Source organism: Cebus imitator, unplaced genomic scaffold, assembly GCF_001604975.1.
Source record: "Cebus imitator isolate Cc_AM_T3 unplaced genomic scaffold, Cebus_imitator-1.0 Scaffold76, whole genome shotgun sequence".
NCBI classification, from domain to species: Eukaryota; Metazoa; Chordata; class Mammalia; order Primates; family Cebidae; genus Cebus; species Cebus imitator.
This window is the reverse complement of record NW_016107391.1, coordinates 8683780-8699419: the sequence shown is the minus strand read 5'-3', so window position 1 is coordinate 8699419 and position 15640 is coordinate 8683780. Positions and strand designations below refer to the sequence as shown.

At 44.5% G+C, this 15640-nt stretch overlaps 1 protein-coding gene across 2 annotated transcripts in view; it reads right to left on the bottom strand.

Annotated features, from left to right (window-relative positions):
* FSTL4 (follistatin like 4) overlaps nt 1-15640 on the bottom strand; it is a 425558-nt gene that overhangs the window by 369892 nt on the left and 40026 nt on the right. The gene's annotated exons all lie outside the window — the stretch shown is intronic.

The window sequence follows — 15640 nt, the reverse complement described above, 5'->3', positions numbered from 1 at the left end:
AAAAAGACTCATCTTGCTTCTCTCCTCCTTTAGGGAGGAAGGTTAGAGTTCCCATGCAGACCCTGTTAATCCGACTTTCTTACTATTACTTAGAACACATTTCTAATAAACCTCCTGGGATTCATACAAGTTCTTTCACAGCAGTCGATAGATTGGGAATGAATCATCCTAAAGACAAGGAGTGAGCCGCCCAAAGCAGCCAACAGCACCACCAGCTTCGTTTGCCTGGGTCTTGCCTCTATTTACAATACTTGGGGAACAGCAAGTGTGGGAGAGAGGATAAATCACAAGATAGCTTTTATAAAGTGACTAATAAAGAAATAAAGGGAACCCAATAACTACCAATTACAGAGGCAAGAGAAATAATAAAAATAATAAAGCAGAAAATGTACAAAGCAAACAATTAAGACTATTTTATCAAAACAATACTGTGACTCAGCAAGCATTAATTCTCACTGCACAAGGGCAGTAACTGTTTATCATCAGAATTTTGCACATTAAGAAAATGACACCAAGGGAGTTAATAAGTTCCTTCAAGCTCTAGGACACTTTGGAGCCCAGAATAAAACTTAGCCATACTCATGCTCAGCTGAGATGTCATCTCTCATTAAATTCTAAATCAGCTCAGAGAACACACCACATTTATTATTTTTTCTAAAATTGTGTGACTGATTCTGGAGGAGCCAATGGTATCTTTGGGATAAACACACTGATTAAAAACATACTTTAAAAATGTTCTTTTTCTATCCCAGTGGACCAAATATATAAATTAGAGCTATTCTGGTCTACTGAGTACTGTAAATGTATATTTAGATATAACAAAATATCAGTTGGAAATATCTTTGGAAAGTAATTACTCTGCAATATACATGGAATGTCTTAAATGCTTAAAGCAATTGCCTCATCTTAAAGACATAACTTACATAGAGAGGCACAAATATAAATTACCAAGCTTGAAGCTTGCTCATAAATTTATTGTCTAGAGTGAATATTTATAGATTAAGGCATAAATATCAAAAAGTAAGATAGAGTGATGGAAAATTTAACAGTTTAAACCAAGGACCCACTTCAGACACCAGCATAATCAGAAACACTGAAGGAGGGCTGAGGAGATACAGGGTTGCTTCAGCCTTTACTCTAAGTTTCCCCACCTTCCCTCCTGCCCTCTGCTTTCCTCTCTCCCTCATCTTATAGACATCTCACTCTACTAGTCTATAATTAACACGTTCCATATCTTTGTACAAAATAGGGTTTGAAAACTCAAATGTCTATAGAGGCCACATGGCTAATTTAAGGAGTATGGTTCTTCTGGAATTTCTACGTGGTCATATTTATTTTGCAGAACTGTATCTAACACTTAGTCTCCCTATGAGGAATGTAATAGGGAGGGGTGAAGACTTTGGCAAAACAGGAGAGCATGGGAACTCTTCAAAGACACGGCTACTCTCACCCAAGCCTGTTGCTGCCATGAGGTCATGTGGGCTCAGGGTTATCAAGGCATTTTGCTTTCCTAGATCATCTGTATATTTGGATATTTGAATCTGTTGGTAAAATGCCTTTATTTTTAAATAATGGCAACTCATTCATATTGAAATAGCTTTATGTTTACAAAAGACCTCTGCAAGCCAAGACTGTATAAATCAAAATATGGCTGCAGGCTGAATCTGGCCTCTGGGCCTCCGGTTTGAGACCTGTGATGGAAAACAAATATGGAACGTAAATCATGCTCAAGGGTCTTAGGAGAAACCTGTTTTAGGTTTCCTTATGAAGAGGAAGACAGGCTTGCTGAGTTTTCAGGTAGGAGATGACGTGGCTCAATGAAAGTTCTGCCATTCCTTCGGGACCCAACATGCCTTTGGGTATTCATAAGGAAACAGGGGATGAAGCTCTAACAGTGGGTATTCTAGGAATTAGCAGCAGATAGGAGAGATATATGTGTGCAAAAGTCTTTTCTGGACACTTACGCATGGTAGAAGAGCCACAGAATTCTCAGCTGTAGGGTTCAGGGCAAGGGAACCTATGGGTAAAGTCTCCTGGTCCTGCCATTCCCTGTGCTCCAAACGTAGTGGCTACTTAGTCTCTGACATCAGGTCTTGGGGCCTACAAAACATGACTCTCCTTCTGACCTCCAGGGGGTGTGGGAAAGCGGGTAAGTCCAGTGGGTACCTGGAACCCACAGTCTGTATCAAGAAGGAGGAAGCCTAGGCTTGTCCAAGACAAACAGCCTGGACCAGCATCTTCACCTCTTTCCCGAGGCGTGGCAGCAGCTTCTCAGTGTCTTGCCTCAGATGTTTCTTTTCCCTGTTTCCCTCTGTCCTCCACACTGTTCCCCTCCCATCAGGCACACCTATGGATATGCCTGCTCTTCCTAAGCTTTTCAAGGACTATCCATTTAGAAGTGACCTTGCCGACTTGCCATAGAGCTGAGAGTCCTCAGGACAAGGGTCCTGGCAAAGCTACAGTAGTGAGACACAGGGACATCCAACCACAAAGGACTGAGTAGTTAGTTACAGTAAGGTCAATAAATAAGTCACCAACTAATTGAAACACCCAGCAAACCAAATCACTAATCCTTTCAAAGCTGTGTCTTTTCGTTTCTAAAACAGGATATCACACTATATAGCCACATTGGACTACTGTGAGTGTTAAAATAAGTTAACTCAGCAAAGCATATGACATATGGTGGAGGCTTTAATAACCACAGTTGTCATCATGTGCCCCTCCCATAGAGTCTCCTTTCCCTTAAGGCAGGAAAACGAAACATTTAGAAATAATTTAAACTAAAGTCAAAACATAGAACCTAACTAGAAAACTCAGTTAGCCAGGACCCCCATCAGTAGGATATGGTGGCTAAGTCTCTGGGATATGTGGGACACCGTGCCACCCTACAAAGAATGGAGAATCTAGACTCAATGGTGGGAAGCAAGGAAAGGAAGCAAAATAACCCAGAGAGTCTTGAGAACTAAGAGCACTAGCTCAGAGCTCAAATCCCTCCTCTGCTACTCACTAGCCATGGGACTTCAGGCACGTCCCTGTACCTGTTTAAGCCTACCTCACCTGTACAAATAAGGGGTGACCCTGTGGGACCTTTGATCTGGAGTTGGATGATTCCATGAATGGCAGAGACGAGAAGCAAGTCCGACCTTGCAAGGAGGGAACGGTCACCGCCATGCCTAGTGTTCAGGCAGGCTGCTTGGTGGAAGGAGAGCAGTCATGAAGACCGGCTATGGAGCTGACCTTTTAAAAATCCAGAAAGAGAGGCTGGGGAGACGGGGGAGGGCGGGTACCTGGACCAGAGTCAGCCTCTGCTGCGGGTAGCATGTTTCTTGCTATATTCCAAATGTCTCTGATCCATGACACTCGCGTCCTAATGGATCCTGCTGTCAGCAATGGATGAGCATTGAGCTAATAGATGTCAAACAGCATTTACATTTCTGAAATGGCTTCATCTGCTCCCTCTCCCTGGACTCTCCAAAGTGAAATTTGAAATGTGGACAGACGGGTCAGCTCTGGACAGCTCCACTTCCAGAATTCTCATGGGCAAGAAACCGTTATTTAATTTTTCCTAAACAGACAGACAGTGCTGAGCTTATTCAACAACAACAAGCTGCTTTTCAACCTTGTCTTCTTGGAAAGGCATGCAATTTCCTAAGATGCACATGGAAATATCTGTCACCTTGTAGTTTAAATAGCTTTCATTCATTCATTCAAAGCACACTCGCAATGAATTATCTTGTTCATTAGAAATTCTGCAGAAGACCAGTAAGAGGTTTGGATTGGAGAGAGCATGGGGGAGTTTAGCATCTGCAATGTGGAATGAGAATCAAACTACACTGCTAGATTCACCCAAGCACCCTCTGTGTGATGACAGCAGGGTCAGAATGGTATTCTCAGTCTGGGTTTCAGTTCCAGGGACATCTGTAGCTATCAGAAAATGCTGCGGAATCATCTGTCTACGGACCATCTGTATTTGGGGCTTACTCCAATGTAGCACCTGACACATGATAATGAATGGATTTTTCTGGCTCTCTCTGGCTCTATTTTAAACTGTCATCATTTTAAACCATGAAATATGTCAAGTGATAATTAAACCTCACCATAGACAGGTACTGTGAAAATGATTAACTTTTACCATTTCCTCCATACACATTTCGAATATTTTGAGTCCCCAAGGTATGGGATCATTACATTGAAGGATGAGAGAAGTCATCTTTACAATAATTTATTTTTAAAAGAATCAAAACAGGACTGAAAATTCTGTGTTTTCCTGTTGGGTTTTAATTTGAAAACTTCTGCCATAAACTCCTATTTACAGAGGAAGACTGGTGAGAGGAATACAGAACTGGCCGCCACAATCTCCAACTCTGCCTCAATTAGCCATGTGACCCGGGACGAGTCCCCTGAGCAGTCTTCCTCCTCTGTCAGATACCAATAACAATATCTTCACTCTTCCTAACTTACAGGCTTTCTTGAGCATATTAAATGAAAGGACAAATGGGAAAGCTCTTTGAGAGCAAAAGACACACCGATTACACTATTTGAATGCAAGGTATTATTTTAAATTCTGTATAACGGGGAAAAGGTAATATACCAGCACAGCTTTACAGGCCTACTGTCTTTAAAAAATAAACACACACACACAACATCAAAACCTGAACTCATTTTATTTTCAGCTGAAGTTTCTGAGCAGGAGATTAGATCTGACCCTATCAAATCGACGTCCCCTCTGAGCCACGGGACTCCCATTTTGTGTCCAAATATGCAGAGGCTCACACAAATGATAAAAATTCAAATGAAGCAGCCAAGCTCCTGGATGAGAATGTTGCTTCCAGCAAAAAGGGAGAGCAAATAACTGCTAAAATTAGTAAAGCTAACAGATTGAAAAACACCTCAGATTGAGGTGTTTTTACCCTCTGCAACTCATCGCCCAGACCTGTGGATTTTTTTACAGGCCTCTTTCTTCTGAACTTGGAGTTCTCCACTCTCCTTTGATAGTGGCAGCAAGCCATAGCTCCCCAGAGATGGGAAGCTGGGGGAGGTCCCAGGACCTCTGACTCTGCAGACATGCTGGCTATGCAACAATGAATACATGTTTTTTGAATATGAACATTTCAACCAGAATTATACAAATATTGTCAGATTCCCATAGAATGTATCTTCCTGAATGACCTCAGTGAAGCCCATTTTAATTCTTTGATCAATTTCCTACAGAGTGCAAAAGGTCCTCGTTTTTTAAATTTGCAAAATGAGATTGCAATGCCTATCTCAGAGGTGGTTTACAAAGATTAACTAAGGGGTTGAATGTGAAAATGTTTCCATTTCCAATCTACAGAATTTATATTAAAGGAGTGAGTAAACCTTTTGCCTCTAAACTGTCTTGAATATGTGGACACACAGGAAATTACTTATTAAAAAGTGGCTCCTGGTGGGGCATAGTGGCTCATGCCTGTAATCCCAGCACTTTGGAAAGCCAAAACAGGTGGATCACCAGAGGTCAGGAGTTTGAGACCAGCCTGACCAACTTGGTGAAACCCCATCTCTACCAAAAAATACAAAAATTAGGTGGGCGTGGTGGTGCGTGCTTATAATCCCATTTACTCGGGAAGCTCAGGCAAGAGAATCTATTGAACACCCGAGAGGTGAAGGTTGTGAAAAGTGTCTCCTGAACGGCAGCCCTGGTTATAGATGAGGTCCATCCCCCATCCTGTGTTCCTGTCTGCCACCCCATGCCCATTTAGAAGCAGCCAGCCCAGCAAGCCTCCATCAACCCCTTCCCAAGAAAGAAGGCGATCTCTTATGAAAAATGGAAAATAAAAGCTTCTAACAAACATCATCGAGGAAAGGACTGAAGCCACTGCCAGGGGAGGAGCTTGCTCATTCACTTTTTTCTCTAATTTGGGAGATTTCATCATTTGATGCTCATTTGCTTTTCATCCTTACGTACTTTGGCCAAAGGGCTAAAGAAAGGACATTACTTGTGGTTGGGGTAAAACCCCTCTCATAGTTTCGGCTGGTGAATGCTTGGTGCACCTCCCCAGGTATCCCCTGCACCTACCCTAGGGACAGGACAAAAAAACAAAGTGAAAGAACCCGTTCACTGGAGGCAGCTGTGATCTGAAACAAACAAAAAATGCCCTTTATGTGACAGGGCACTGACCTGAGTCCAAACTCACACTGTCAGAAGCTCCTGTGACCTTGGGTCAACTGCTTAATCTCTTAGCCTTAAGACAGAAGTGAGCACCCTCCCCTTGAAATTCTAGGTGAATGTTTCTAGCTGAATCTTTGGGGATAGAGGGTGTGATACCCAGATGGGAAATCATTAAGTAGATGTTAATATGCTTGGGGAATTTCCTTTTCCCTTCATGCATCTGTGTCCCTTATTCAGACCCAACTGCTATTTGGGGATCGACCTTCCTCCCACTCTCACTTCATGATATCCTGACCAGGGATATGGCTAGTGACTGTCGGGAAACTCAGCAGCACACAGCGTTAATTAAGTGCATAAATCACATGACCTGAGCCTGTCCAATCCTAGTGAGCTGTAGCACTTTTGTGAGATACACTGGACTAGAGGCCATCTGTCTTCTACTGGACCTGGAGTTGTAAGGAAGGGAGGCTGGCACTCACCATGAAGGGGAGCCCCCAGAGAGGTAAAATGAAGAGAGAAGCTAGGTCCTTAAACCCCGTATCAAGTATGTCTGAAGACCAGCACACCTCACTTTCCACCCTCGCCGGACTCTCCAGTTACATAAGCCACAAGTGCTCTTTTTGTTTGAGCTAGTTGGCTTGGGGTTTGTTATTTGCAACAAAACCGTTGCCACTGGTGCAGTGTGCCTTTAAAAGTCAAAGGGGACACCCTGCTGAGACAGCCATGCTTTGGAGAAAAAAGTCCTGAAACTTCACCTTTACCAGAACAGTCAGAGAGTTGTTCTTCCAGATTCCAACATCAATCACACTGAACAAATGTTCTTGCTGTGTTGCAGACCCACCTGAGAGGTGACAGGCCATGGTACATGTATACCTGGTAGATGTCTGTGTGCAGGACATTTGGGCATCTTCTCAACTGACTCATGTATAAGGGCAGGGACTATGCCTGGTCATCTCTGCACACCAAACTCCAATCAGCCCAAGGAAACTTCTATAAGTAACCAGTAAAACCTTAATAAACCCTGAGAATTATATTCACCTTTCCACAGGAGTCGTTTCTCCATTTCAAGTAGTAGTTGTCAAACTAGGGTCCCAGATGTTGTTTTTGAGGCACTCACGGGGTGAGAAGGGCAGAGAATGGAGCTAAGAAGCTGGAGCTCCAGAGAACAGGGCAGAGGGAGTCACTGGTGTGCAGTACATGGGAGAACCAGCTCTGCACCGTCCAACTGCACTGGCTGCGCTCAGTCCCTGGCCCAGGCCTCCCCGCTGTTGGCTGCACCCTTATCCCAGAAGGCTGTGGGTCACTGTCTACATCCCATGAAGCCAGTGCCCATCCCACCTGCTCATTTCTGGGGCACACACTCCCTGACTTCCCAGGGAGCTCGAAGCAAGCTAATCTTCCCTCATGTAAGATTCAACATTTTGTGAAAATATTTGTTTGTGTTTAATGCAGGCCCTGAAGCATTTCTCGGACCCCAATGGCAGCCTTGGCCAAGAAGCATAGCCCAAATAAGAACATGTAGAGATCTGTGGCTGGGTTAGAATGCATAAGATTTTCCATCCCTGGTTGCCTGATCTGTCAGGGCCCTCCAGGGACGCTATGGCTCATTCACCAAGCCCAACCTGTGTACCTTGGAAGCCCTCACCACAGCCACAGGAGAGAAATGGGCCAAATGCAGAGTGAGTGAGACCAATCAGGAGAGTGTTAGCAGATCTTGCTAATTCAGAGGAGAGGTCTCCCCTTACAGATTATTTCCAGTCCTGGCTCTGCTCCCGTTGAAGCAGAGCGATTAAAGGTTTGTTAAGAAATACAACACAATCTTAAAATGACAAAAAGGCAGGGAGCTTTAAAAGATGAACTCATTTTGATGACAAGAAAAGAATTAGAACATAATGGTCAGCTACATTCTGTACCTCGTTTCCTAATAAAGAAAGATTGCCAGGCAGCAAGGAGACAAAAGAGACAGAAACAAATGATTTTTAAGTCACAGATAATTAACCCCAGAGGCTTGTGGATGGCACATTAATATGCTGGGGCAAATAGCTTAATGAGGTTTGAAAAGGGCTTTAGTGTTTATATGGAGAAGATAATTTCAAGGGTTCCTGAAAAGCAAAGAAATGCCTCTGGCTTGGGGACCAGGCAAGGAACGAAGATGACAGATGTCAACCTTAACTTCTGCTGGGATCTCAGAGATGAAGGTGAGCCTCCTGGGTGGGGTGGGGACCTCAACAGGCACACAGGGAGTGCCATCGTCTCTCTTCACTGGTCCTTGAGGGGCAGGATCAGTGTGTCTCAGGCTGACACCATTCTGTCTCTTGGTCCTTAGGAATTTGCAGTGGTTCGCACTCGTTAGGGGTCATGACCTCTTCGACAATGTGACTCTTCCCCACAGATTCCAGATAGTAAATATGCCCAAATATTGCAATGCCACCTCCAAGGAGAACCCTAGGCAAGAACAAGTGACTACACAGGGGTTCATTATCCCGCCCACACTGACCAAGGCCCTATAGCTTGCCTATCCTAACCAGAGAGGTTTAGCTCATATGCATGAACACATTTTAAGCTCCTTCTAGCAGAAGGACCCACAAGTTGTTAGAAAGGGAAGAGCAGCTCTCAGAGGATGGTGGTTAAGGAAAGTGAGCATTCCCAGTGATTGGGGGAAAAGAACAAGCACAGCAGACAGGACCAGGTGTCCTGGAGCTATGGGGTCACAGTCAAACAACCTGGACATGGCACACGGCACATTAATATGCTGGGGCAAATAGCTTAATGAGGTTTGAAAAGGGCTTCAGTGTTTATATGGAGAACATAATTTCAAGGGTTCCTGAAAAGCAAAGAAACGCCCTGGATTGGGGACCAGGCAAGGAACAAAGATGACAAATGTCAACCTTAACTTCTGCTGGGATCTCAGAGATAAGCGTGAGCCTCCTGGGTGGTGGGGCTGTGATCTGTACCTGCGATCTGATCTTTGCGAGAAATGGAGAGATGACACAGAGCCAAGTCAGCCCTGGGATACACCAGACATCTAACACTTTTGCAGTCCCACTCTGTGTCAGGGAAAGGAGACCCTGGGAGGAAGAGATCTGACCCCTGCTTTTCCAAAACTTGTGCCTGCACAGAAGCATGAGAGCTGTCCCAGAGCTCAGGCTATGCATACCAGCTGAGTGGTGTTGTAGCTTTTGCGGAGGATTCACATATCTCAAGTTGAGACAGCATCACTGGAAGATCCATCATGAGCCCTGAGCTATCCACCAAAGGTCCTGCTGCCTCCAATCACTGAAGAGAGCTGAGCTCAGCCAGGGGATGGGATGGAACAGCCACTTACCCAGGGCCTGGAAGGCCTGTGATCAGGGAGATCACGTGCAGGGGCAGGAGTGAGAACCCCACTCACCTGCACTGTCTTAGTCCAGGCTCACGTTTCCAGTTCCAGGCACTAGAATTCCCTTGGAGAATCCTGAGGAACAGAACCTTAGAGTTATCTATAGCCTGAGAATCCTCTGGCTAATGCCATCATGCTTGGTCCTCAGGAAGGTTCCTCATCTGCGTTGGTCCTTGGGAAGGACTGTGTTATAATAGAGTAATCGAAAGTCAATAGAAACAGTTCATATCTGTAATGTTTAAGGATGATTTCTGACCTCAGTGCTCAGAAAGCCCCTGATCTTGGGAGAAAAGCTTTATGTTTGTCTTTAAGTTCTTAAAGGCACCATCTTAAAGGCTTAGTTTTTCTGATTGTAGAATGAGAGACTTAGAGCAGAAAGTTAAAGAAAGACTGACAGAGAAAAGCGATAGAAATAGGCTAAGTTTAAGATAATTCTTCATGGAACAGTAGATGGGCTACAATATCCAGAGTCTCATAAATGCTTCTTGGAGACAGAAGAATGAGCTTGGTAACTTGAGAAAGGCCTCTCTGTCTATGGCCAGGTCTGTAAGAGCTCTAGTAAAAATTACCCACGCACTGAGCACTGAGGACATTGCCTGTCCTGTGCCAAGGGCTCTGCACACACAGCCGCCCCTCCCAATATGTCCACGAGGCTCTGTGGGCACCGACTGCATGCCTGCCCAGATCCTTCCTTTGAGGGCCAAACCATCACCTGTGGTCTGGATGAAGATGATTTTGCAAACCTGAGGGGATTTTTCCGGTGTCGTTCTGGTGGAAAAGTTTTGCCCTCTGAGATGGTGAGCAGGCAGGACTCTGTGAGCTGCAGCTGCTTATAGCCATCCTGCAAGGCTGCCTGGAAGGGGCCAACATGCAGGAGAAGGAAGGACAGGAAGAGTGTGAGAATCCTTGTATCAGCTGTTTGTGAAGCCAGATCCACCCTTAGATTCTGCAGCGTCATAAGCCTTTCAAACTTCAGTCAGTACAAATCCGGTTTCTACAACTCAGAATTGGAACTGATGGTTTGTACTATTTCTATCCCCATCCTATTTCAGGTAGGGTTGAGTAACTTACCCGAAGTCACACTGTGAGTAAGCTGCCTACCAACTGATCACAATTAAAACTGGGCACCAGATCGCTGAACTTAAGCAGAACACCTCAGCTGGGGGCGCCATGCACTTCCCATTCAACTTCGGGCAACTAGGCACAACATAGTTTCCCAGAAGCTTAAAAAAGGCAACGCGATCCAGAAAGAGCCAATTTCTGTGAGATTGGGAGTCAGAAGATAGATGTCACTCTCAACTGCTTTGAGCCCAGTGACTGTAGAAGAACATGCAGTGCCCCACTGCATGTGAGAGAGGGTGGAACGGAGGAAGGAAAAGCCATCTCTTTCCCCAGATGGCAGTCTTGGATTGAAAAAGACCCACTGCTCCAGGCACTGTCAAATCTGGATGGCTTCCTTTTAAATTCCCTACATCTGCAGCTATTAAAGAAATAACCTCAAAATAACCTAGGAGTTTATTAATCTGTTTCATTGAAGACAGTCAGCCACTTCACATTACACCAAGATAGATTATGCAGGCAACTGAGAGATCCAGAAAACATCTGCTAAACAAAATCAAAATTAATGGTAAACAGAATGCAGTTCTTGACAGCTGAAGTTCACCCAGATGCAGAGAACTATAAAGGGGCTATTGGAGGCAGCTGCCAATTAGGGACCAATTCCATGGCTTTTCAAAAAGTGAAGCTCTAGTTTCACACTCAGGACTGGCAGGTCATGTTTGCTTAGGAGATCTGCACTGCAAAGCAGCCAGAGCCATCCTGAATGTGCATGTGATGGTAACCCCCTTTTATCCTTTTCCCTGAAGATACAGTGCCCCTCCTCTCCCGGGCTCCCTCACAGCCTGGCTGGAAGCCAAGCCAGGCTGGATAGGGCTGGAACATGTGTGGAAGCCAGCCTTGGGAGGGCGGGTGATGCAACATGACATTAGTGCCAATCCCCAAACTCGCAGCCCCTAATCACAGCACAATCACAGACATCTGGAGTAGCTTACAGATTGCCCTATGCTCCTCAGAGATGGCTAACAAGGGCTGAATTATCCCAGCCATTTGCTCAGCTTACTCAAGTGTTCTCTCATGGCTGTAATTCAACGTGATGGGATCAGTCAGAGAAAAGTACTGGTTTGAGTAGATGAATTTTGGCCAGTCACAATCAGCACTGGCCCTCACAGTGGACATGGGAGTGTCTTAGAGAGATAAGGTTGGCACCTTTTGCTGAAGCTTCAGAAAGAGGTGAAATTAAATTTTAGGTGTCTGAAGGGAGTTATGAAAATATCTGCATTGGAAAGCATAGAGGGATGCAGCCATCACTCCTTCCCATGCGGCTCACATAGGTCCCAGGCATGAATATCCAGGGTCATACAGGACTTCCCTGAAAGAGGAATGGCTCCATCTCCCTGGGGGAGGCACATGACCTTCCCAGAGGATTCCCTATCAGTCTCATAGTCCTGCCACAATCCTTGCTATGGTGTCTACCTTCAAATCCCACAAATAAGCGCCCCCAGGAAGTCCCTCTCAGCTCTCTGGGCTTGGCAGCCAACATAATGTACAGACACCCGTGGATATGATGAAGCAAGATCGAGTCACTTAAGCAGCCACCGCCCATTAAAGAGAGGTCCAGGACATCAGAGAGGCACTGGCCCAGAAGCATCCCTCATACATACTAAAAATTAATATGAAAAGTAAGGAAAGAGTCTCATGTGTACAGTGCTATCTGCTCTGTTTGTGTCATGGGTTACTCAAGGAAAAGGCAGGTAAAGAATGTGAACGTCCTCTGAAAACGTCAGAGTAACTAAGAAGGTATTATCATTATTGCTGCCACACTGTTCTGTGTGTGCACAGCCCATGAAGCACAGTCTGGTGCCCGGGCACTCTAAGGAAGCTCTCCCTCTTCCTGGGCTCTCTAGGGCAGGGTTTGTAAAAGGCACTGCAAGGAATGCCTGCCCTGAGATGGTCAAAAACAACACAATTAATTTTGTTGAATCCCATGGGGAACCAACTTTGGAAAATGCTGCATATTACATTCCCTGTTGAGAGTGATATTTTGCCTATGAAAAATCCTGAGAGATTCTTCAGTCAAAATATCATCATTATCAACAACAATGAAAACTAAAGTTTACTGAGTCCAACATTTTCTAAGTGTCTTTCTGTCCTAGGGCAACCATAATAAAGTTCTACAAACTAAGTGGCTTAAAACTAGAGAAATGGATTTTCTCCCAGTTCAGGAGGCTGGAAGTACAAAATCAAGGGGCAGGCGGGCCATGCTCTCTGAACGTTCTAGGGATGGAGAGTTCCTTGCATCTTGCCAGCAATTCTCTGCTTCCATCATCACATGATGTTCTCCTTGTGTGTCTGTATCCAATTCTCCCTTTTCTTATAAGGACCTCACTTCTGGATTAGTGCCCATCCTAATCCAGTATGACTTTATCTTTACATCTGTCAAAACCCTATTTCCAAATAAGGTCCCATTCACAGGTTCTGGGTTAGGACTTTGACACATCTTTTTGGGGAATGCAATTCAACCCATAATACTAAGCTTATTTTAATTTTCATCAATGCATCAGCCATGGATATCTAATGATAGCCATGGAACATTTTTTTAAAAGTGACTTTCTAGAACCAAAGGGCCAGTGCCTAACTTGTATATTACTAGGAAAGGCCAGAATGAAAAGACAACACACATAAAGCAAATGTATAGCTTTCACTTAAGAAACAATTGTTGATTAACTACTGGTCCTGAGCTACGGCTGTGAGGAATTTGGGGAGGTAGGAGAGGCAGAGAGTCTCTAAGGAAATTCGCAACCTGATAGGAGCCCTTACCTCTCCAATTAGATAGGGTAAGCTGAACACTACAAGAAAGAGAGTTGGAAGGGATGAAGGGGAAGTGTATTTGACAAGGATGAGGGACAAGGCATGCAGGAACAGTGTGAGTGATGCCAGAGGCAAGAAAGCTAGGCAGCATGGCATCTGTGGCTGGAGGGGGGAGGGGGAAACAGCGCAGAGGACAGGTCTAAGGCACACAATGCATTCACTTTCCCCCAACTGTCCCCAGTTCCCACTATGATTTGGCCTGGACTCTATTTCCACTGCTAACATTAGCCCCTCTCACTTCTCATCACACATACTTAGTCTAAAGTTTCCAAAAGTCACAGTGCAAAGTTGCGGTTGGCTAGCCATCTGTGGCCCTAAACCTTTAATGGAGTAGATGCTCCTAAGTCAGGTACAGTATTGAAATAAGACAAAGCAAAACAGGAAACCTCCTCAGGTTCTGTGATTGGGAACTTCCTCTCTAGACCTGAAGACTTTCTAGATTCTTCTGCATCTGGTAAGCTTTGCAGAAAAAATCAAATATTACTCATCTGCTCCTCTTTCAGTCCCAGGTCAAGTCAGAGCTAGGAACCAACCCAGGTGTTCATTGCTAGATGATATCTTACTTTTCTTTGAAAGAAAAATAATTTACTGAAATATCCACAATGCTTCTATTATTTCTAAACTTGTACACTGTTCTGAGAAGATTAACAACCCCACAACCCAAGTCAGTGAATCAGTGAGTTCCCAGACCTAAAAATACTAGAACCAACCTACAAGATCCCACTCTCCCTTTCTTCCTGCCAGGTTGTAAGTACTGACTTTACAGCACGGGGCTATTTTAGGAACTCTGAAACATTCAACGTTGAGAGAAACAAGCAAGAAAGACATCATTGCACAATAGGAAGAAAAAAGTTTATGTGCTGTCAGAAAACATTTGCTAGTACAAACCCAGAGTGTATGTTCCTAGACAACCATTCGTGAAGGCTGATGCTTCCGGCGGTGGGGAGGTTACAGATGAATGGAGCACAGCCTGACTACACCTTCACTCAACCTCTGGAGACTCTCACTCTTCTGGGGGTTTGAAGTCATAAGTTCAATCAGGCCTTTTTCATGCACTTGAATAGAAATACATGGCTCTCCTATAACCCCGGCCTCATTAGAGACATTTTCAACACAAGGACTGTGAGATTCCAAAAAGGTTAAGTTTATATGTGATTTCATAATGCAAATAAATTCCAAATATTCACAGTCGGAGATACTGGCATAAACAGAATATAATTCAAAGCCAAAGTTCATGTCAAATTCTTTTCTCTTTATGGCTATTTCTCTTCAACTCACACAGTCACGGTACCTACTGTGAACACTACTTTCCATAAGAAACATCCTTCCCTGCTCCATCCACCTTCATCCATTTGGTGCTGATATCCAAACAATGCAGTTTGCCTTACACACTGCCTGCCCTACAGTTCAGAGGACATCCAGTCCACAACCAAAGATAATGGCGAATGGGAATGCAAGCCGGAAAGTTCATCTTAGAGACAGATTATCCAGATCCTATGACCCTCGGGTTCCAGAGCCATGGACAGCACCAAACTACTAGCTGTACTCAATATAGTGTGAAAAGTTTGTTAGGAAGCTCTGGCAACACATGTTGATAACACAGCCACCCTATGTCTTTCGCTGTGTTGCATAACATAAGAACTAATCAGGGGGCAAAGCAATGTTGATTTAGGAGTCAATATAGAATTTGCTAACTGCTTTTAGATTGTCTGCCTTTTTGGAGACAGTACCACAGAGAAGGATGTAATGAAGGCTAAAACCAAAGCCACATTCTAGACCAAGAACTCATTTTTGTTTCTGATTTCATCGCTCCATCCCTGTAATAAAGAGATGATCGTTGGTCGGGCGTGGTGGCTCATGCCTGTGATTCCAGCATTTAGAGGGGCTGAGGCAGGTGGATCACCTGTGGTCAGGAGTTCAAGACCAGCCTGGTCAAGATGGTGAAACCCTATCTCTACTAAAAATACAAAAATTAGCTGGGTGCAGTGGCAGGCACCTGTAATCCCAGCTACTCGGGAGGCTTAGGCAGGAGAACTGCTTGAACCTGGGTGGCCGAGGTTACAGTGAGCCGAGATCGTGCCACTGCACTCCAGCCTGGGTGACAGAGCTAGACTCAATCAAAAAGAAAAAAAAAAAAAGAGAGAGAGAGAGATAATTGTCAATGATTCCACAAATCATAAAAAAGA